Source organism: Natrix helvetica, assembly GCF_964273705.1.
Source record: "Natrix helvetica genome assembly, chromosome: Z".
NCBI lineage: Eukaryota > Metazoa > Chordata > Lepidosauria > Squamata > Natricidae > Natrix > Natrix helvetica.
Window position 1 is genome coordinate 65,771,073 of NC_138554.1, and position 23,915 is coordinate 65,794,987.

General features: G+C 41.8%; 1 long non-coding RNA gene across 1 annotated transcript; it reads right to left on the bottom strand.

Moving 5' to 3' along the window:
* Positions 1 to 23,341: 23,341 nt before the first annotated feature.
* On the bottom strand, positions 23,342 to 23,887 carry LOC309381864. The gene is made up of 3 exons (XR_014173584.1): positions 23,689 to 23,887; positions 23,538 to 23,589; positions 23,342 to 23,443 (listed from the first exon to the last, which is right to left on the bottom strand). It is a non-coding gene; the product is annotated as an uncharacterized lncRNA (long non-coding RNA).
* Positions 23,888 to 23,915: the final 28 nt, after the last annotated feature.

Sequence of the window (23,915 nt, forward strand, 5' to 3'; positions counted from 1 at the left end):
ATAATTTGCGGTGTATGGGACATTAACTTACAGAGGAGGTTACTCGCTAAATCCAACCTCACTCTGCAGATTGCTTTGGATGAAGCCAGGGCATCAGAATCCACACCTCTCAATCAAACTGAACTACAGGCGTTCCTCGGGCTCCTTAATTTCTACAGTGTCTTTCTTAAACAGAAAGCCACCATTGCTGAGCCCCTACACTGTATCCTGGCTAAGAACGCAAAGTGGTCCTGGGAAAAAGCCGAGGCTGCCGCATTTACCGCAGTAAAACAACTCCTGTCGGCGGATTTTACTTCGTTCAGTACAGCCTGACCCTGCTGTTGGTGCTGACCTGCGGCGCTTCACCATTTGGCATCGGTGCTGTCCTCAGCCACCGCATGCCCAATGGAACCTAAGCACCTATTGCATTTTACTCCAGGACCTTGTCCGCTGCAAAGCGGAACTACAGCCAGCTGGACCATGAGGCTTTGGCTGCAGTGGCTGGAGTAAAAAGGTTCAATGAGTACCTTTATGGATGGGCCTTCGAACTGATTACAGACCACAAGCCGTGTTGGGCTTACTGGCTTGGGATCCACCTACCTCAGTGTCTTTATCACCCCACATGACCAGATGGACCATTTTCCTTGCTGCCTACTCCTACTGCCTCATCCACCAACCAGGCTCCACTTTGGGGCACGCTGACGCTCTCAGTTGCTGCCCGCTGCCTGAACCTCTTGCTGACCCTACCCACAAGACACCAGTCCTCCTCATTGACTGCCTAGAGACTGGGCCTGTCTCGTCCAGTGATGTTGTCACTCTGCAAAGAACTCCACCATCAAGCAAATTTTGAACTGGATGTGGTGGGGGTGGCCCAAGGTGCCTGTTGGGGCTGATTTTAAAATGTATTTTAGTAAACACGATGAGTTATCGGTGGTAAATGGCTGTCTACTGTGGGGGGACCAGGTTGTTGTTCCACCCAAACTGCATTGCAGTATTAGAGGCTTTACATGTAGGGCATCCTGAAATTGTCAGGATGAAGTCTTTAGCTAGGAGTTATGTGTGATGGCCCAACATGGACAGGGAGATCAAAGAATGGGTGGCTACCTGCACACCTTGCCAGGAGTCCAGACCAGCTCCCCCAGAGGCGCCCGGTAAGGAGTGGGAGCGACCTCAAGCACCATGGTCTAGGGTGCACATTGACTTTGCTGGCCCAGTTCATGGCCAGACATTCTTAGTAGTTGTGGACGCTTACTCGAAGTGGTTAGAAGTAGTCCTGATGACCTCCACAATGGCAGAAGCGGTCATCAAGGTGCTATGGAGACTTTTCTACATGCACGGCCTGCCTGACGTCTTGGTCTCTGACAACGGACCCCAATTCACGGTCATGCAATTTGAGACCTTCCTAGCAGCTCAGGGAATCAGGCATGCCCTGGTTGTGCCATTCCATCCGACTCTAATGGTCAGGCAGAGAGAATGGTGAGATCTGCAAAAGAGGCCCTCTCTAGGATGGGCCCGGGAGATTGGCAAACACAGGTTTACCACTATTTGCTAATTTAGCACATCACGCCCAGTGCCACTACTGGGAAAAGCCCCTCTGAGCTTCTCATGGCTCGCCAGCTAAGATCTCATTTAGACTGGCTACACCCCAATTATTCTGCCTCATCGCCCCCCCAGACTCCACAAGCAAGATTTGGACTTTTAGCATAGGGGATTTGATATACACCCACAACTATGCTGGGGGAACTCTGTGGATTCCTGCCACAGTGATAGGCATCACCAGCTGTCGCTCTCACCTCCTAGAGCTTGAGGACGGTAGGAATTGGAGAAGGCATATTGACCAACTCCGTGGCCACCTCTCCAACTCCACTCTTAGACAACCAGAGGTAACTCCTGCATGAGTTAGCCAAAACCCTCCCCAAACGGAGCAACGCCTACTCCTTCTGTTAGATAGGGCAGTGAGAGAACAGACTCAGGTTCAAGGCAACAACAGCTCTTTATTCAACAGACAAGTATGTACAATCCAGCAACTGTTAGGTCTGACAGCTCTCCTTTTATTGGGAGCTGTCAGACCTCTCAACCAATCAGATTGAACCTCTGTTCCTGCCTAAACAGAGGACTGGAGTGGAAACCACAGCAGCTTGTGTGGATATCTAACACCCCTCCCCTCTTAGTTGGAGTGTTCCAATTAGTGATGTAGTCTTTTAGGTAGGCGGGTCTTTGCTTTACCCTGGCAGACCTGCGCAGTTCATTTTGAACCGGTTCTTCGAGCAGGTCGGATGGACCTGTGTGCTCTTCAGCTCCTCTTGGTGGAAGCTGCTGGAACTTACTCCAGGCGGTGGCTGGAGTCCTTTGAGTTTGTTCACTCGTGGCTCGTTGTGGGCTTGCAACAAACTCAGGTAAGTCTGCCGGATCTTTCGGGATTGAAAAGTCTGTGGAAGGAGTGAATGTTTGCTCCTTTTGGGTAGGGCCTTGGTCATTTGGCGTCAGAGTTTTGTCTGGTGCTCTAAGATTGGAGTGGGAGAGGCGACCACGGAGTTGGTCAATGTGCCTCCTCCAATTTCTACCATCCTCCAGCTCTAATAAGTAAGAGCGAGGTCTGGTGATGCCTATCACCATAGCAGGAATCCACAGAGTCCCCCCTGCATAGTTGTGGGCGTATACTGAATCCCCTATGCTAAAGTTCCAAATCTTGCTGGTGGAGTTTGGGGACGATGTGGCAGAGTAGTTTGGGTGAAGCCGGTCTAGGTGGGACCTTAGACGGAGACCCATGAGAAGCTCGGCGGGGCTTCTCCCGGTGGTGGCGCTAGGAGTAATATGTTGGATCAGTAAATAGTGATCAACCCGTGTTTGCCAATCACCCGGGCCCATTCTGGCAAGGGCCTCTTTTGCAGATCGCACCATTCTCTCTGCCTGACCATTGGAAGCCGGGTGGAATGGCCCGACCAGGGCATGCCGAATTCCCTGGCTAGCTAGCTAGGTCTCAAATTGCATGGCCATAAATTGGCCCCGTTGTCAGAGACCAAGACGTCAGGCAGGCCGTGCGTGGAGAAAAGTCTCCGTAGCACCTTGATGACCACCTCTGCCGTGGTAGAGGTCAAAAGGGTTACCTCTAACCATTTCAAAAATGCTTCCACAACTATTAGGAACGTTTAGCCATAACCGGGGCCTGCAAAATCTATGTGCACCCTAGACCAGGGTGCCTGGGGGCGCTCCCACTCCTTAGCAGGCGCCTCCAGGGGAGCTGGTCTGGATTCCTGACACAGAGCGCAAGTGGCCACCCACTCTTCTATCTCCCTGTACATGTTAGGCCACCAGACGTAGCTCCTAGCCAATGCCTTCATCCTGACGATGCCAGGATGCCCCACATGCAATGCATCTAATACTGCTTGTCACAGTTTGCTTGGAACAACCACCCGGTCCCCCCACAGTAAACATCCCTTAAGAACTGACAGTTCGTCACGCTTTGCATAAAACATTTTAAATTCGGCCCCAGCAGGCCTCTTGGGCCACCCCTTCCATACCCAGTTAAGCACCTGCTTAATAACATTGTCCTTCGCAGAAAAACAGGCAACATCAGCAGAGGAGACAGGTCCAGAGTCCAAACGGTCTATCAATAGGACCGGTGTCTCAGGAGTGGGATCGGCCAACAGTTCAGGTAGGGGACAGTGGCTCAAGGTGTCAGTGTGTCCCAACGTGGAGCTTGGGCGGTGTACGAGTTTGTACGTGTAGGCAGCCAGGAAAACAGTCCACCTGGCCATGCGTGGAGAAAGGGACACCGGGGTGGGTCGGTCCCCAGCCTGCAGCCCCAGCAACGGCTTGTGGTCCATCACAAGTTCGAAATCGCGGTCGTAGAGGTACTTGTGGAAATGCTTGACTCCTGCTACAGCAGCCAAAGCTTCTCTGTCCAGTTGGCTATAGTTCCGTTCAGCAGGAGACAAGGTTCTCGAGTAGAAGGTGATAGGGGCTTCAGCGCCGTTGGGCATGCAGTGGCTGAGGACGGCGCTGACGGCGAAAGGTGAAGCACCGCACATCAAGACCAGCGGCAGGGTTTGGCTGTACTGGATCAGCAGGGAGTCGGCTGTGAGCAGGCATTTTACTCTGGCGAATGCGGCGGCCTCGGCTCGTCCCCAGGTCCATTTGGCATTTTTGGCTAGTAGTCGATCAAGGGCTCAGCGACGGTTGCTTTCTGCCTGAGAAAGACGCTGTAGAAGTTAAGGAGCCCAAGGAAAGCTTGCAACTTGGTCTGATTGCGAGGTATAGAGGCGTCCTGAATTGCTTTAATTTTTTGGGATGTCGGGTGGATCCCCGAACCATCAATCATGTGCCCTAGGAATTCTACCCTGGGCACATTAATTTTACATTTTTCTTTTTTGAGGGGGAGGTCTTTTCCCCAAATTCTGGTCAAAACAGCCCTAACACATTTTAAAAGTTGCGCCTGATTTGCAGCTGATACCAAGATGTCGTCAAAATAGGGGACGACTCCTGGTATCCCCTGCAAAAGCCGTTCCATGATGCTTTGGAACAATCCAGGGGCGATACTAACTCCAAATTGTAGGCGATGGCATTTGAATGCACCCCTATGCGTCACAATGGTTGGGGCCTCTGCTGTGGTGATGCCATCTACAGGCAACTGTTGATATGCCTGCGCCATATCTAATTTCGCAAAAAAAATTCCTGGGCCTAGCGAATGTAGTAGGTGCTGTACAATGGGCACAGGGTAGGTGCTTTGTTGTAGCACGTAGTTTATTGTACATTTATAGTCCGTGCAGATGCGGACTGACCCGTCCGGCTTGACCAGGTCACTATAGGGGCCTCCCAGCGAGCATGGTCGACTGGTTCTAGGATCCCCTGGCTCACCAGTTTGTCAATTTCCCTATCAATTTTAGGGCAGAGGGCAAAAGGCACTCTCCTGGGCTTAAGCCTGATAGGCGTGACGTTTGGGTCCAAATTAAATGATATTGGTGCCCCCACATACTTACCAAGGCCGGAGCTGAAGACGTCCTCGAACTCCTTAAATATTGCCTCAGCACCGTCGTTCGCGATGGCATTGATGCCGGTGATTTCCAAGCCCAGGGCTTCGAACCAGTCTAGCCCCAGGAGGCTTTGCAGCAGTGCGCTGGCCACGGTCATTGGAAGGTTGGTGGTGATGTCCTTGAACTGGACTCGGAAGGTGCTCTGGCCAATGATGGGGACTTGGTTCCCCTGGCAGTCACGCAGCATGATGTCTGGCGTGCGAAGCTGCCACTTCTTGAGGTTTGGGATAGCCTGTTTTAGGGTTGACCAGGATATGATCGTGAGTGACGATTCAGTGTTGACTTCAAGCTCACAGGGAGCGTCCTCGATCAGGACCGTGACTTTCAGCTTTTTTGGCCGCCTTGTGCGGAATTGACCTATCATGGTTTGATAGGTTATCAACGGTTCTCTCTGAGTGTACTCACTCTGGGTGTACTCTCTCTGGGCTCTCTCCCTTGGTTATCTCTCTGGGCACCCCTGGTTCTTTTGCCAGGCCCCTGAGACAGGCCTTTGTTGGCGGTATGCATCTGGCTGCCAAGTGATGGCAGGGACTTCGCTCCGGCACACTTTTGCGATGTGCCCTTTCTTATTGCAATGCTGGCAGGTTGCGTCCCGGAATCTGCAGGTAGACCGGGGATGGTTCCCTCCACAGCTTGCGCAGGGCGGCAAACGGGAGTCGAATTTTCACATCGGCTTTGTGCGGCTACTGTGCATGCGGTAGCTGTCATCGCACTCGCTGTCATCGGTTTCCTGGTCTGTAGCCTCGTGGTGGACGCGCGCCTGCTTAAGGACGGATTGAGGTGCGGCGTGCTGGCGCTGGAGGGCTTCCGTGGACCTGTCGGCTGACTCTGATGCTCTGGCCTCGTCAAATGCAATCTGCAGAGACATGTTGGATTTAGCCAGCAGGCGTTTCTGCAGATGAATATCCCGCACTCCACAGATCAGAGGATCCAAGATTTGGTTGTCCAGGTCACGGAAGTCGCAATACATTGCTGCTTTCTGCAAGGTTGCAACATATTGATAGATGGATTCTCCTTCCTTCTGATTCCACACGTTAAACTTGTGGCGACGGACATGTCTTGAAGGCTTGGGCACGTAGTATGTCCATAGAGTCTGCTGCAGGGCCGTCCATGTTACTGCCTGGATTGGAGTTGGCTCTGATAGGTCTTTGGCCATCTCGAAGACCTCTTGGCCGCAATAGCCCAGGAACAGGTTCTTTTCTGGGAGTCCGGAACCCCCATGAGGGGTGAGATGCCTCGAGGAAGCATTCGAACCTCAGCATGTAGGAATCCCAGTGTTTGGCCACTGGATCGTACGGAGTTGGAGGAGAGTGCATGGCCATTTTGTTCTGTGCGGTTTGAATTTGCCGCTTTAAAATGGCTGCTCGATGCTGCGCCAATGCTCCAGGCTGGATTCACTTGCTGGATTGTCTGGTTGTTCGTTCTTCACCTTATCTGCCTCCCAATCCCATCCTCGTCGCCAATGTTAGATAGGGCAGTGAGAGAACAGACTCAGGTTCAAGGCAACCACAGCTCTTTATTCAACAGGCAAGTATGTACAATCCAGCAACTGTTAAGTCTGACAGCTCTCCTTTTATAGGGAGCTGTCAGACCTCTCAACCAATCAGATTGAACCTTTGTTCCCACCTAAACAGAGGATTGGAGTGGAAACCACAGCAGCTTGTGTGGATATCTAACAATCTTCCATGGCCAGCTCAAGCCCGAGGGTACCAGGAAACTTATCTGGTTTTGTTGCAGGCCTGCAGGGAGCTCCGAGTGAACCAGCTCCAGAAGCTCCAGCTGCGGCCTGTGAAAGGTTCCAGGAGCTTCCACCAAGTGGAGCTGCGGAGCAAACAGGTCTGGCCAACCTGTCCAAGGAAACCCCTCCTACTGAACTGCGCGGGTCAGGCAGAGCTACCCAAAAGCCCACCTACCTGCGTGACTACGTTATCAGTAGGATTGTTCCATCTAAGAGGGGAGGGGTGTTAGATACTTGTACTAACTGCAATAATTTCCACCAAAGTCCTCTCTTCCGGTGGGAACAGAGGTTTAATCCTATTGGTCAAAGGGTCTGACAGCTCCCTATAAAATGGCTGATGTCAGACTCAACCTTTGCTGGATTATTCTCACTTGTTGTGTTATAATAAGGAGCTGTTGTTATCGTTAAGCCTGTGTGTGCCTTTCCATTACCCAATCTAACATAAAGCTTGTAACAATTCTGGATTAGAAAGCTGATAAAAATGACAAAAAGTTAGGCATCTTGCAGACCTCAGCTAAAAGTTAGAAATAGAGATGGCCTGGAGCGAACAGAATGTGTATTAGATAACTCCTGAAGCAGGGGTCCCCAAACTTGGCAACTTTAAGACTTTGGACTTCAACTCCCATAATTCGGGGAGTTGAAATCCACAAGTCTTAAAGTTGTCAAGTTTGAAGACCTTTGTCCTGATGCATTCCTTAGCCAAGGCTTAGGAATTGGGGGGGGGGGGGGTGGTAGAGACCAATAGAATAATTGTTAGATGATTGCTAAAATGTTTATTAGATTATATTGGTTATATATCCTGTCTCATCCTGCCTTCTGATTTAGTGATAATGTATAAAGTTTTCTTAATTCTATTGTTCAAGGTTCCTTGGCATTTTGGCCAGGACCCTTTTCTTGGAGTGCTTCAAGAAAGGGAAACATTTTTCATTGACCTTGGCATCAGGCTCAGACCCAAATTGGGAACAACACTAAATAGGTAGGCAGACAAATCATCTCTGCAATTTTAATTTTTGTTCTGGTTATAAAAATTGATTTCTAGTAGGACAGCTGGCAGTGTCGTGAGACTCTAAGAAAAATGCAGCAGTTTAGTAAAGAAAATGTTTTTCAGAATATCATTCCATGACAAGCACCTCATAAAAATGGATCTAGAAGAAGTATATTAAGCATTTTAAATTTTAAATCTTATTTTTAAACTTTGTTATATTTCTCATTGTGAATCTTTCATTTTTCAACAGAAGTATTTGAAGTATGGCAAAGGCACAAACCATTATAAATATGGTTTATGCCTTGGGAAGATATTTACATTTTATTAATTTAATTTAAACCAATAAAACTAGTTATGTATTTGCCAATGTTATATAGCCTCCTAGTTCTCACACAAAATGACTCTAAGCAGAATACAATAAAAATAACAATTAAAACATTTTATAAAACCATTTAAAAACAATTCATATTGACTTTAGACCAGTCACTGTCTCTCTCATAGGGTTATTGTTATGGAGAAAATAGGAAACAAAAGTATAGATATGATCACCACTTTGAGGTGACCAAAATTTTAAAAAGTGGGATAAAATAATGATAATATGCATGTATTCATAATCTGTATGTATTCATCAATTCCTTTATAAAGAAATACTTCATTCAGATTGTGATAGCTTGGTCCCCTTTTTAAGATTCACCTGGAATATCTATATCAATATTTCTTCTTAGAAAAGGATATCACAATCTGATTGAAGTAAGTCTTTTACAACAGAATTGAGGGATACATGCAGACTTTTGCCTCCTTTTTTCTCCATAACAATAATCCTGTGAAATGTGTTAGACTGAGGGAGATTGACTAGCCCAGTGATGGTGAACCTATGGCACGTGTGCCACAGGTGGCACGCGAAGCCATTTGTCAGGGCACGCGAGGTGCTGCCTTGTCAGCTGGCCAGCGCGCATGCGCACGCTGGCCAGCTGAGTTCACCATTTTTAAAAGCCATTTCTTCACTCTCCCCAGGCTCCAGAGGCTTTATAGGAGCCTGTGGAGGATGAAAAGAGCCTCCCCAGCCCCCCGGAGGCCCTCCAGAGGGTTCAGGGACTGTCCGGAGGCTTCCCTGATGCCTTCAGAACATTTAAAATGACCCTCCGAGCAAACCAGAAATGACTTATCCTATAAAGTCTCTGGAGCCTGGGGAGGGTGAAAAAAGCATGTAAAAATGGGGGGGGTCGCACCTGTTGTGCACGCATGGGCACTGGGGGGTCGTGCATTGCATTATGGGTGCGGCACGCCCACACACGACCCCCCCTGCACTCCCCCCACTTATGGCACGCGAGCCAAAAAAGGTTCGCCATCGCTGAACTAGCCTAAAGTCACCCTGCCATATTTTATATCTAAACTCATAGTATCCTAGTTTCTAGACTAGCACATTAACTCCTACACAAAACTGACTTCCATGAATAAAAGTGTAAGTTTAATAATGAATGAAAAGCTGAAATGTATGTCAGAAGTTGTGAATTGGTATCATTTGATTGGTGGGGATTTTTTTTTAAAGGAATTAATAGATTGGAGATGTTATGCACCAGTGAATGGTAACAACAAAAGAACCAGATCTGAGTTTTTTTTTTGGGGGGGGGGAATAGAACATATTATCTAAGGGGAGCAGTTATTTTTAAATATAATATGAATGAGTGATAGAAATAACATGTTATGATTAGCATATTATCTATGTATATGACACACATACACATAATATATACATAAAAACCCACTTGTATTTTTAGGCTAAGAATTTTAATTTTTAATTTTTAGCTACAGCTGCTAGGTCTATGCGTGTAAAGGGGCAAGAGAGGCCAGTATGTGAAATCCAGAATGATTGGAGCATGGGTCAATTAAACATGACAACCTCAGCACAAATACAATCACTGGTGGGTAAAATAACTGAGATGCCATTAGAAGTTAAAATTTCTAGAGGAATGCATCCAGGCATGAAGGTTTTGAAGTGGAAGGGAAATTGATTCATCATAGTAGTGCTACCTAAGTTTAGGTTCAGTTTGTCATTTGGATGATAGCTTATTTAGTACAGACTATACCATGATGTTCATAGACCAAACACAAAAATTAAAAGGACATGTCACAAGATGTTCATTAAAAGCATATTCATATTCATGTTGTTGTTGTTGTTACCAAAAGGTAAAATTCAAAACATAAAAACAAAACAAAACAAAGGCATTCATTCAGCACCAAAACAATAACAAAACAAAAAATGGTGTACAAAAAAGGGAAAAAAGGATCTAAATACCAAATAAATTTTCTTATTCATATGTGAACAAATTAAGTTAAACATTACATCAAATCCCTCTATTAATCATCTGTTGTTGTATTTAATGTGCAGAAAGTCCACGAATGGTTTCCAGTCTCTCATAAAGCTGTCTAGTCCATTATCTCTAATCAAAACAGTTAATTTCACCATCTCTGCTAATTCAGGCAATTGCAAAATCCATTCTTTAACCGTTGGCATCTCTTTTTCTTTTCATTGTTTCGCAAGTACAATCATCACAGCCATCACCATGTGAAGGAATAGCACCCCAAATTGTTTTCGAATTGACTTATCCATCATTCCTGGGGGGAAAAAGCTTCAGGTTTCATTAGTATTTGTATCTTAAATATTAACAGCATTTAAATGAAGCCTATTCATTCTTAACTAAACATGCCTGATAAAGCAATCCGATCCAAAAAAATTGTTGATACTTCTAGAAACTTCCTAATCCTGGTTGTTTAGTCAAAGTCAGCCCAACTGACATTTAATTATCAGGCTAGAAAATCAACCTTACCAGAAGGCTAAAATTAGTTTAATTGAGATTAGCTATAATAATAGAATCATGCAAATGTGATTGAGCTGTTCTCCAATGTTGGTGGACATAGCATCCATGCATGAGTTATACTCCTATACTATCCAATGGGACTGAGTCTGCAATCTTTAAGTCCCACCTCCTCCTGTAGCTCCACCCAGCTTTGTGACTCAGTACATCGAAACTAAATGTGTGATACAATTCTCCCTAAAAAATTCTTACCTCTCAATTGGATTCTTAACTAAATTTTCCTAAATTCTTTTTCCTTTGCAGGATTAGAACTGTTTCTCTTTAAAAGGCTTTTAGGCTTCCTAGAGGCTTTAGAAAGCCATGGGGAAGCGCTGCATGGCGCCAGCTGGCACAGTGCAGCTTTGGAGCAGCTCCAGCAGCTGGATCATTCTCCAAGACCTCCATGAGTTGATTCTTGCCAGGGGGGCTGCACGAGCGGTGGAGAGGGCACAGGGACCAGGCGATTGGGCTCAGGACCAATTTGCTTTAGCAGGTGCCATTTTGGAGGCTCGAAGAAGGCAGCTGCCATTTTGTCTACAACACGAGACAGCTGCCATTTTGGAAATCCCCAAATTGAGGTTTTTTTCTCTGCTGGACAGACCCAGGCGTGCTCTCAGGGCATAGTGAGAGCCCTCTCTCCACCCTCTCACTGCATCCCTTCTGATGGCGTTATTGTGGAGGGGCTGAGGAGTGCTTCCTCAGAGCATTCTATTAGCAGACCAGGCCCAGGTGAGCCTAGCTTCCCCTTTAGACCACGAAGGCTCTAATTTAGTTCAGGCCCAGGAGTGCCTACTCCAGTTGGGCAGCCCTTAGTTTATCTCGCCCCCATGTTCTTTGGCAGGTCCCAACTCTGAGGTGCGAGTTTGTATAGGATGAATGGAAGCAGAGATGGATCTGCCCTCCCCTCTATCAGATGATCCACTTGAGGGTACCTCTGGAGTAAGGACCACCAGGCAGAGAGCTAATCCAAAAAAGGGGGGAAATCCAAGGGAAAGTCCAAGACGTCTAAGAAAGATGAGGACAGATGCCAGAGGGCCTTGGACAAGCAATTTGACAAGGCCCAGACAGAGGCTGCCAAGAGGACAACTAGGCAACTTCAGCAAGCCACAGCAAGCCCTCAGGGTGCTCCTGGACCCATCCAGAAGGCGGACCCTCTCCCAGTGGAAGATCTGTCCCCAGATAGCAAGGGATCTGTGGCAGAAGTAGAGGAGAATGATCCAAGGCCCAGGGCTTCCTTGTCACCCATGACCTCTGTTAACTATCTGACACAAGTTCCACAGACACCTGACATGGCATCCTTTATCACAGAGGCAATTTGGTAGGGCATTGCTGCTGGCCTCCAGCAACAGAGGTCCCCTGCATCCTCTGGCCGAAGCAGGTGATATAGGTGCAGGGAAGGCAGACATTCTACAGGGGCTCCGGACACTTCAGGCAAGCAGCCTTCTAGGTCTCCCAGCAATTCATCTGAGGATGGGGTAATGTACAGAGATTCAGAGCTCTCTGAAGATGAAGGTCCTGAAGTGGATCAGTCTGCCATGTGGGTCTGTTTCATCCCTCAATGTTTAGATCTCCTACTGAAGGCACAGAAAGTAGCTGAGATGGAGTCAGCTCAGCTTCCCAATTGGGCTTCCTCTCTCCTTCTCCTCTCTCCCCTTTCCATTCCTCCTTTCTCTCCTCCTCTTCCCTCCTCCCTCTCTCCTATCCCTCTCTTCTTCCCTTACCTCTCTCCTCTACTTCACACTCTTCATCTCATTTACTTGGTATATTTCAGCTTCTGAGTGAGCTCTATTTTGTGTTGATGGTATTTATAATTCTTTTTCAGTATGCATATTTAATTTTAACATATATCTTCCTCCTTTTTAAAAAAAAGAAAACAAAAAGGTATGCATATATAGTCATTATACTTTTTTTAAAAAACCCTGCCTAATTTTGGCTGAGATGTAGACCTGGTTACAATTCCCAGCTATTCTCATCATTATGTTTATATAATTATACATCCATATACACCCCCATTTTGTAGTTCTGTCTTTAAATCTCAATAGTTTCCCATTGTAAGTATATTTCATGTTCCCACTCCACTTTTCCATATCTCGGTTTAGATTACCCTTAATTGTCTATAAATGGCAATCCTTACTGTTCAATGTTCATTACAATTCCCTTAATCTACTATATAGAATAACAAGCAGTACACATCTCACTTTGTTCATCATCTTAAAAGTTATATATATATGTCCATGTTTCATATATTTTAATCCATGCTTAATTGTCCTTCTATTGTCATATTCAATTAATTAGCAACTCAGTTTAATTATCATGTATTTACAATCTCCCCATATCAGTTTCATATTCCATATGTTTTAACCTTTATTTAATTATCTTTCCATTATCATATTCAGTCAGTTAGCAACTCCACTTTATTATCATATTAAGGAATAAACCCCTTATCTTAGCTTTATATTTTCCCATATAACAATTTCAAGTTGTCTGATTTTTTCCTAGTAAGTCGTTTGTCCCACTTCTCTATTCCTGCCTTCTCCCTTTTCTTTACTTTGGTGTGCCCACCCTCCTCAATTTTCCCCAAGCCTCCGTCAAAAAGATCTTTTATATTTCCCTTTGTTGGGGTGTAACCTCCTATTTTAATTTTCCTTATGCCACTGTCAACCTCCAAAAGATCTTTTGTCTGCTTTTTATTCCCTTTTGTTGGGACAGATCCCCCTTTACAATTTTCCCTATACCACTGCCAATCCCTATGGAGTTTTTTGTCTGTTTTTTATTTCCCACCATTTCTACCCCTTAATTGTCTCCCCCCCCACTTCCTTCCCTTCTTCCTTAAATACCTGCTTCTCTGAATTCAGAATTCTATATAGGCTTAATTTTAATTATTTATGCATATTTTTTATAATTTCATGTAGTCCTTCAAATTCCCATCTTTCTATAATGTCCAGTCCCAAAGTTACAATTAGTTATACAATTCTTATTTCAGACTTCTAGTCCATCTTAAATTTATCTACTTTAGCTGCTGTGGGAAAGAGCCATCTTGGTCTTTTGTTTTTCCTTAATGTCCAGTTCCAAAATTGCAGTTAGTTATACCAATCTTATTTCAAAATAGTGGTCCACCTTAAATTTAGTTAATTCAACTACTGTGAAAATGGAAGAGGAGTTGGAGCCATCTTGATCTTTTGCAGAAAAAAAAGAAAAAAAAGACTTTGTATTTCCCCAGTTCTTAATTTTGTTATTATTTTTTCCTTTGTACTTTCAATTTTTCGTTGATTATAATTGCTCAAAATATATTAATTGGAACAAACTTGCATACAGCCAAATTCAGGTATGTTTCTCTTCCCTCCTGCTTTTCCAAGTTCTGATTTATGGCAGTTGGTTAATTAAAATTTCCCACACAGGCAAGATTAGGTTATCAGTTGTCAGTAAGGTGATGGTGCTTTTTTCTTGATTTGTCAATCTATCGAACTAGAAGCACTTCTGATTCTTTTTTTTTTATTATTAAAAGAGTTTTGTACAAACAAATTTTCCCCCTTTTCACCCCCCCTCCATACAATATAAATCTCATACAAATGCTATACCCCCCCAACCCCCCCGCAAAAATTTACATTCAAATATTATACCAAACACTTTACCCCCTCCCCTCCCCCCATCTTAAAATAGATTACTCATAACCCCTCTCGTCCCAACAAACACTATATAAATTTCTCTTAAATTAATAATAACACATTGATCATTTTCTAAGCTAATTTAGCATCTATAACTCTTAATATAAATTTCTCCTAGCCTAACAATGTTTCATGGTGCTTTTTTCTTGATCTTTCCCCCTTGTTGCATTCCAGTTCTCATTAATTGGAGTTGCTTAAGAGATGTTAGTTAAAAGACACTTGGACGAAGCAAATCTTCACGCTCCTAGACTCCTTTAAAAACAAAAACTTTTCAAGTCCAAAAGCAAAATTAGAGTTTGTGTTTAAGTGGGTTGTGTTTAAGTGTGTTTGTCACTTCTCTTCCTTCTCCTTTCTATTCAAATTATTTCAAGTGAATGGCTCTCTTTGGGGCTAGTGATTCAACCCTCCATTTCCCCCCTTCTTTCTTTTCGCAAAAATTCTGATCTGTCCATCAATATTATTTATGCTCTCAAGGTTCTTTACTTTTTCCAAATTCTGATTTATAACTGTGAATTAATAGATCTTACCAGGCTTTCATTTTGCCTCTGCATGCTCCTGTTCAGCTGTTGTGGCCTGGAGCCAGCTCTTGTGCATCCAGGTTGCCAAGCTGCCGCCCAGGCTCCGATTCAGAGGGCAAATATCTGACCTACAAGGGACCTGTTGCACTCCCTCTGGGTCTGATGAGATGCTGCCCCTTCTTCACACACCCCCAGGGGGGTTCTGATCCAAAACTGAATCGACCTGAAGCTGGACAGACGTGGGGGATGTGAGCTCTGAAGAGTTTCATATGAACCCTGTCTGACAAACAATCTCCAATCTGCCCATGGTTCTCCAGGCACTCACAGCCCCCCCCCCCTTGAGCCTCTGAGGGATACATCACTCTACTATCTATCCTTTAAGGTAGCCATCAACTCGGCCAGGTGGGTATTGGAGTTGGCGGTCTTGTCCATCTGACAGGACTTGTGAGTTTTTCACATAAATAAGGTCATCCTGAGGCTTGATATATCATTCATCCCAAAGATGAAATCCATCTTTCACCATTCTCAGGACATGGTGCTACCCAATTTTTGCCTGGATCCCTCCCACTACCGAGCAGGTGGCATACTATTGATGTGAAACAGGCCCTTTGCATCTACATACATCGAACTTCATCCTTTAAATGCACAGAGGCGCTATTCACCTCATTTCAACCTGACTCTCTAAGATGCAAGACATCATCATCATTTTTGGGGCATTGGATCCGGGCGTCTATTATGAAAGCGTATATCTTGCAATCTCAAGTGCCTCCGGACTATATCACTGCCCACTCTACTCAGAGCACAGCAGCTTCAATGGCCTGGGAAACCCAGGCTTCTCTTGAGGAGGTGTGCAGAGCTGCCACATGGACTTCACTATCTCCCTTTATTCATCATTATAAAATTGACCAATATGCATCGACCAAGGTGACTTTTGGCAGGCGAGTGTTACAGCAAGTTGCAGCGAGTCAGCGCATTCCGGCTCAGACAATGACCCATTTGTAATCAGGAGACAGCTTTGGTATGTCCCATGCATGGATGCTATCTCCACCAACATTGGAGAATGGGTGTTGGTCTTACCTGAGACACCTGTTCTCTGAGAAGTTGGAGAGAGCATCCAGCCCCTCCCTGCATATCTGGTCTGGTGTCAGTGGGGAGAGATTGTCTCATGTGTCACACATCAGACTGTGTTATCGCCTTCATCAAAAAACTGGATGGAGCTACAGGAGGAGGCGGGACTTAAAGATTGCAGACTCAGTCCTATTGGATAGTATATGAGTATAACCCATGCATTGATGCTAGGTAAGACCAACACCCATTCTCCCCTCCTTCTTATACTTCAGTGAATTAAGGAATGTATTCCTAAGAAGCTTCAAAAATACTACATCCCTGTGAACTTTGAAATGCTATAGCCTATTTTATCTAGGTTTGGTTCCTGCATATCTCTGTTCCTTACCCTCTACATCACATACCACGGAGTATCACATAGTTCTCATATGAAGTGATTTAGATCATTCATAATTAGCTACTCTCAAAGACCTGTAGACAAAAAGAGTTCAGAAATCTATTCACTGGTGTTTAATGCATAAATATTTTGAATAAGAATACCATTAAATATGCAGTAAATCAAGATCTAAACTATCTGCTTGAGCTCACTTCATATTTCATCCAAGTCTAGCACAGATACATACTGGAAGGTGAGTTCACATTGGGCTAGATTCACCAGTATTTGCTTCTTCTATGGAACCAGAATCTATGTAAAAATTAGCTGGAATAAAGATTCCTTTCCCCACCCCCATGATTTTATGATATTTTAGATAAGAATTATGTATACAAGCCAAGTTCGCATGATAACAAAAGGTTATCTAATAAATTATTTGATTTTAGCATATCTACCCCCATTTTTATTTATATTTTCTTATGAGATATTTTAATTTTTATCTAACAAATTATAGAATAAATTATTTTTAAATGTTATTTTTAATGTCCAGAACTGAATGATAGTATGAGTGACAATGATTTCAAGAAAAATGCTGGCAATTTTTAGATCTCTGAATATTTATAACCTCATTAAAGATTCATTTTTCTTACTATGTTTTATAACTGAAAAAGCAGTTCAGACTTCCTATAGAAAGTAGGACTGAAGGAATTTCAATGGAAAAAATATTAACAAATATTAGAAGTGCAATATTATAGCTTTCAGTGATTCAAGAGACTTTTTGTTCTTCAAATGTTTTGAGCTCTCTTTGAACTCACCTACATTTATAATGAAGTTGTAATTTAGGTAGGAGAATTTCAGAGTGTATTAATTCTGCCAATAGATAAGGGTTACTTTTTAAAATGTATGATTATACAATCTCTTCCTTCCTGGTACCTATCTCTTCCCACTTATGACTATAACCATGTTGCTTGTGTCTTTAAAATTTATATTGTTTTATTTGTTTCCTAGTATAATTTGATTGCTTATTAGTAACCTATGATCTATTATGCACACGTACAGTATAGGTGGTACCTTCCTCAATAGTAGTAACTGTGAGATGGATCTTTGAGTGCTAGTGGACAACCATTTAAATATGAACCAGCAGTGTGCAGCAGCTGCCAAAAAAGCCAACACAGTTCTAGGCTACATAAACAGAGGGATAGAATCAAGATCATGTGAAGTGTTAATATCACTTTATAATGCCTTGGTAAGGCCACACTTGGAATACTGCATTCAGTTTTGGTCGTCACGATGTAGAAAAGATGTGGAGACTCTAGAAAGAGTGCAGAGAAGAGGAACAAAGATGATTAGGGGACTGGAGACTAAAACATATGAGGAAAGGTTGCAGGAAGTGGGTATGTCTTGTTTAATGAAAAGAAGGACTAGGGGAGACATGATAGCAGTGTTCCAATATCTCAGGGGTTGCCACAAAGAAGAGGAAGTCAAATTATTATCCAAGGCACCTGAGTGTAGAACAAGAAGCAATGGGTGGAAACTAATCAAGGAGAAAAGCAATTTAGAACTGAGGAGAAATTTCCTGACAGTTAGAACAATTAATCAGTGGAACAGCTTGCCTCCAGAAGTTGTGAATGCCCCAACACTGGAAGTCTTTAAGAAGATGTTGGATAGCCATTTGTCTAAAACGGTATAGGATTTCCTGCCTAGGGAGGGGGTTGGACTACAAGACCTCCAAGGTCCCTTCCAACTCTGCTATTGTTTAGTATTGTATCAACCTATCATTAAGTGTTGTATGTTATGATTCTTGATGAATGTATTCTATTTTATTTTATTTTTATGTACACTGCTAGCATATGCACCAAAGACAAATTCCTTGTGTGTCCAATCATACTTGGCCAATAAATAATTATATTCCTGCTATTCTCTGATTGCCGGAAAACAAATTGGTAAATAACATCTAGATCTAGAATATATTTTCTTTTGGAAAAATAAATTTTTAATTTCTTATTTATGTTTTTATTTTACAAAACTCTATTTTATAACAAGAAGCATTTTGTTTCTTTGCCTCATTTATTTTTATTGAATAACAGTTGGCTAGAAGTGAGCAAATGTTAGTGATTTTAATCATCAAATTTTAAAGTGAATTTTGATATGCAGGTATATTATGTTTTTACTTTCTCTATTATTCTTTGGGGTAAACAATGTTATTATATAATCTAAACACAATGCTTATAAGACACTCTGAAGATGATTTCTTCTTGTTTTGTTTGTGAAGCTGTGTCTATATGATAGAAGTAAATAAAAAAAATTTCAAAATTTAAAATTGTAAGATAAATTAAATCTTCCTTAAATTGAAGGCAAACGAGGTCCAGGCAGAAAAGGAACATCATGGCTTCAAAACCTAAGGGACTGGTTTGGACAAAACTCAGCAGCACTTTTTCATGCGGCTGTTGACAAAAATAGGATTGCCAACATGATCGCCAATGTCCAATGATGGATATGGCAGGAGGAGGAGGAGGAATTAATTGTAGGAGGAATTAGCTGTAAGAGGAAGTAGCTGCAAGAGGAAATAGCTAGCTTAGAGGTAAAATAAAATAAATTGAAAAAACAGGGAAACTAAACCTAACTGGGAAAAAACAGGAACACTAAAACTAATTGAATAACAGAAAAGGAACTATTATTTTAAGAATCCATAAAATAAGAACTTGAAAATAAGAAGTTAAAAGAGCATGCTAATATGTCATTGAATATTATCTGACACACCTTGCATATATTGTTTGCTCATTTAAATGCACATGCATTTAAATGAGCAGACAATGTTTGGGGAGGATAAGAAATATGTAGAAGATGGCCAGAGATAATGTAACCTCATAGTAACTCAGCCAATGGGAAATGAGGAGGCTGGGTGATCAGTGTAGGGAATGTATAAAAATGTTGATGAGATAATGAACTTTGGAGAGAACTAAGCTTTGATACCTTCTCCCCATTTATTGCAATAAATGAAACAAAAGGTTTTCACTGTATATTGGCTGGTTATTGGTCAGGCAAGTTTACCATGGGCTGTGGAGGAAAGTAGCTAGGAGCACATAACACATATTTTTCACTTTTTACTCTAACCAAGAGCTATTAGAAATACTGTAATATTAACTTTCACTCTTAATTCATTCTTTCCCCATTTTTTTCACATTTCTCTGTGTTTTTATTATTGCCCCCAAAGTAATTATTCACATAGTATTGCTAAAGCTACTCCAGTAGAAATAGATATTTCTATGCTAATTTTATTAGAAAAAGAGTAATGTAAAGCACAAGCCTTACCTATGCATTTTTCTTTTTTCTATGTTTAGAATTAGGAGATGGTAGAAAAGGCCTACAATCAGGTTTTCTTGTCTAATACATACCCATCATCAGTATCTTCCATGTACTGAGCTGTGAAAATTTGCAGAAGAGCTGTATATAGGAGAGGCCAGTTATGAAGATACAGTCCAATATGCAGGGGTATCTGCTTCATGCTAGCATTACCTTCATACATTTCTAATCATCTGAATTATAATAGGACTGCAATTGTTGCATTAAGATACACAAATAGTGAAATTTCTATACATTTATTTATTTAAATTATGAGATCTCTAGTGAGGTACAGATTGATTTTGCTAATATCAATTCATTTATTCAGATGTTTTGTTTGAAATTAAGTATATGTTGGATAAACTTTTAAACTGCATTTATTATACTTTAATGAAGACAATTTGTACTTATTATGCCTTTTTAAAGCATTGTATATTTTAGAATAACCTAGCCTTTAGATTCCTGTAAAATTGGGTAGCTTTCTTTATCAAACTGAACACAAAGCTATAAATAAAGCTGATCAAAAAGGTTTTATCTTGTATATGTAATATTAATGACACACACACGTACACACTGCAACCTTAAAATATAGGTTCAGTGTTTAGATTAATCTTTATTATATTTCAGTTTTCTATTTTAAGTGTTATATTTCTCAATCCAATATGATCAACAGGCACTAAAATAGGGAAACTATATTATTTTGATATTTTGGTCTATGGACTACATTAGCTTAACTCCACTCCATGCTACCCTGAAGGCAGTGGGGGGGTCATTTTCACCCTCCCCAGGCTCCTAGAGAGCCTCTGGAGCCTGGGAAAGGCAAAAAAACAGACCTACCAGGCCCACCAGAAGTCAGAAAAAGGACCATTTCCAGCCTCTGGATGGCCTCTGGGGTCCCCATGCTCCAAGAAAGCCATGTGCACATGCATGGGGCAGCGGTTGAGGGGCGCATGCTCAGGGGGCATGGCGCAGGGGGACATTAAGTTATGGGGGTAGGCATGCAAGAGAGTGTAATAGTGCACATGCTTGTGCTTTTGGCACCCGAGGCTAAAAAGGGTCACCATCACTGGTATAGATAGTAAGATTAATGCCAATGAAGACTAAGAAACCAGTAGGTTGGAGCAACTTTTATTGTCAACATCTGTAATAACAGAATATTGCAAATCTTAATGTGCTTTCCCCTACCTTCTTTCATCTTTGTGTGAGGGGCTTCTCCGAGACATTTTCACAAGTTATTTTGTTGGCCTGGGATTAAACCCCACTTATTTGCTCATTGGTAACTTTTCCTACTGGCCTTTAAGGTTCTACATATATGGTTTTGTGTTATTTCTTTTGCTGGATATACATAGTCCTTTTTTCTTTACTGTTTTTTTTCTTTTACTGTTTAAAGTATAAGCTGCCCAGTGTTGTCTGCTTTTGGCAGCCACAAAATTTAATAAAAATAAATAAATGATAATTAATAGAACACTCACTCTTTCTTTATACTGCCAGCATACTGAAAATGGGGTCATTTTAAGAACACTAGCTTGGTTTTTTTTTATCACTATCAGATTTTTGCTTCCAAACATGAGTTAGAAAAGTTTTCCCGGGAGCCTTAAGCATTATTCTTCTTAAGAATTCTGAACTGGGGCAAGAAACCTCACAGGACTGCATTTCTTCAGAAAAAGTTTTATTTGAATACTGGGTTTCCCTGAACTATTGGCATAATGTGAGAAGATCTGGGGCAAGCTGGAAGCACTAAGGCTGTGGTTTTTTCCTAACAGCATTCCCCCTTTCATATAACATAATTCAATGCAGCACAGCCTTTTCTCATTTAGCTTGGAAAATATTGACAGATGCAATGTATGATTTGTTACTTATACCTTTCATATGATGATGTGCTATTTTTAAATACCAACATTATAAAAAAACAAATTATAATAAAACCCTTGCTTCTACTTCAAGAAAGCCAGCAAATTACAAATTAAACACTTAATAACTGTGCAATATAAACTGTGCTTCATATGGTATTAAGGGTTTAGAAGTGACACTTGCTAGATTTCTGCATAAAACATTGTTTATTTGAATTTCATGTCTTCCTGTATATTATTAGCAATATGGAGTTAGGGAATACAGTAGTAAGTAGATTCTAAAATAGTATATTTACACAAATTCTTGATTAAACTTGTTTAATTGTCATTAATTAAGAATCTCTGTGACTCGGGAAGTATTTCAAGTACCTTAACCTTTTGTTAAAATGCATTTCTGCTGTTTTGTGTTCAAAATGTTCATAGTTCTGAGGATTTTTTAGCTGGTTCATTAAATTTCCATTTACAGTTGTTTTCTTTTGTTCTTTTTCAATATTTGGATACTAGAAAGATCATATAGGAATTTTAAGGCATGTCAATTACTCTGCCAATAACTCTTTCATGTTATGGTATAGGATTTATAATCTTGCTGCTATGACCTTCAAAAATAGGGTGCAATTGTCCATGTGAACTTGTGCAACATATTATAGCTAAACAATGAATCAATTACACTTTGCCTATAGAATACCATAATAGATAGTATTTTGGTTTAACATGCACAATTTGAGCAGAACTCCTGAACAAATTCCTCCGCATTCCCATTTTGGCTCAAAACATAATTAAAAATCAATATAATTCACTCCTCCTAAGATGACTGCTGAACAGTAAGAAATGTTTTCTCTCTTGTCAAACGATCTACTGATTTCACTGCCAAAGCTGGTTCTCTGGCAGCTCTGCTCCCTGGATTTGAATGAAACAACTTAGGAATGACCAAAGATGGTTTTTGGATGGCTGTGGATCATTGGGGAAGAGGAGTCTTGAAAATTCCAGCTTTCTTTGGGAGTGGCCAGAAAGTTACTAGCCATTTATCTTCCTACCAGCAGTTTGTTTTCTTAAGCATGCCTTAGATTGAATTCTACTTTTTGAATTTTCATTCTGCTTTTTATCTTTAAAAATTAATTGCCTGTTTTATTGCTAAATATTTAACCTCTTACTAGACTCTAGCTGAAATCCCCCCCTTTTTTTTCCTTTTAATTCATATTGTTGCTTTGAATAATTTTCATTTTCCTATAAGGAAGCATGTCCTTGGATAACATTAATTTCATTTCATTTACATTAATATTGTATTCTCAGTGCAGGGTTGAAGGATTGCATTAAAAAAATATTTAAAATACTTTTTTATAAACATTTTTTTTATTTTTTGTTACATATTTAAAATTCTTTTGTAAACAGAGTGTTGTCTGGTTCCACCCCTTTAACATTTTCACATATACATAATTCATATTACAATATATTTCCATTTCCCATTTTAGCCATATTATTTTCTTCCCATATTTTCCAATTTTAAATCACACACACACACACACACACACACGTCATTTTTATCCTTTTAGAAAAAAAATCTTAATCAACATTTTACTTAATAATTTGCACAATTAATGATATTAGTATAGTTCAATCCAGTGGTGGGATTCAAAGTTTTTTGGAACCTCTTCTGTAAGTGTGGCCTGCTTTGTGGGAGTGGCTTGCCACCCATGTGACCGGGTGGGAGTGCTTGCTGCCCATGTGACTGGGAGTGGCCAAGATGATGTCACTGAATTCTTTGCCCCAATTGATAAACTACAATAAGATTAAAATAAGTACACAAAACAATAAAAGAGCTACTTACAGAAGGAAGATGACTGTCCTTGCCAGTCTTCAGTATCACTGACTCCAGTGGATGGCCTGCACAAAGAAGAGACACAGAAATGAACTCTTCCATTGCATGTACTGCATTAGGATGAAACAAGCACACAAAACAATAAAGACAGCTACTTACAGAGGGAAGATTACTGCCTTGCCAGTCTTCTGCACACCACCACCTCACCACCTTGCTCCAATAACCTGCACAAAGAAGAGACACAGAAAGGAGGACTTTAATTGCATGCAGTGCATTAGGATGAAACAAGTACACAAAATAATAGAAAAGGAAGATTACTGTCATTTTCTCCATCTTCTGCACCACCACCTCACCACCTTGCTCCAATAACCTGTGCAAAGAAGAGACACAGAAAGCAAGACTTTAATTGCTTGCACTTACTATATTAAGGATGAACCCAGCACACTCAGCAATAAAGACAGCTACTTACAGAGGGAAGATTACTGCTTTGCCGGTCTTCTGCACACCACCACCTTATCACATTGCTCCAATAACCTGCATAAAGAAGAAACACAGAAAGGAGTACTTTAATCGCATGCACTGCATTAGGATGAAACAAGCACACAAAATAATAGAAAAGGAAGGTTACTGTCCTTTTGTGTGTTGAAGTCACCCACTGACCACTTTGCTCCAATGAATGGCCTGCACAAAGAGATA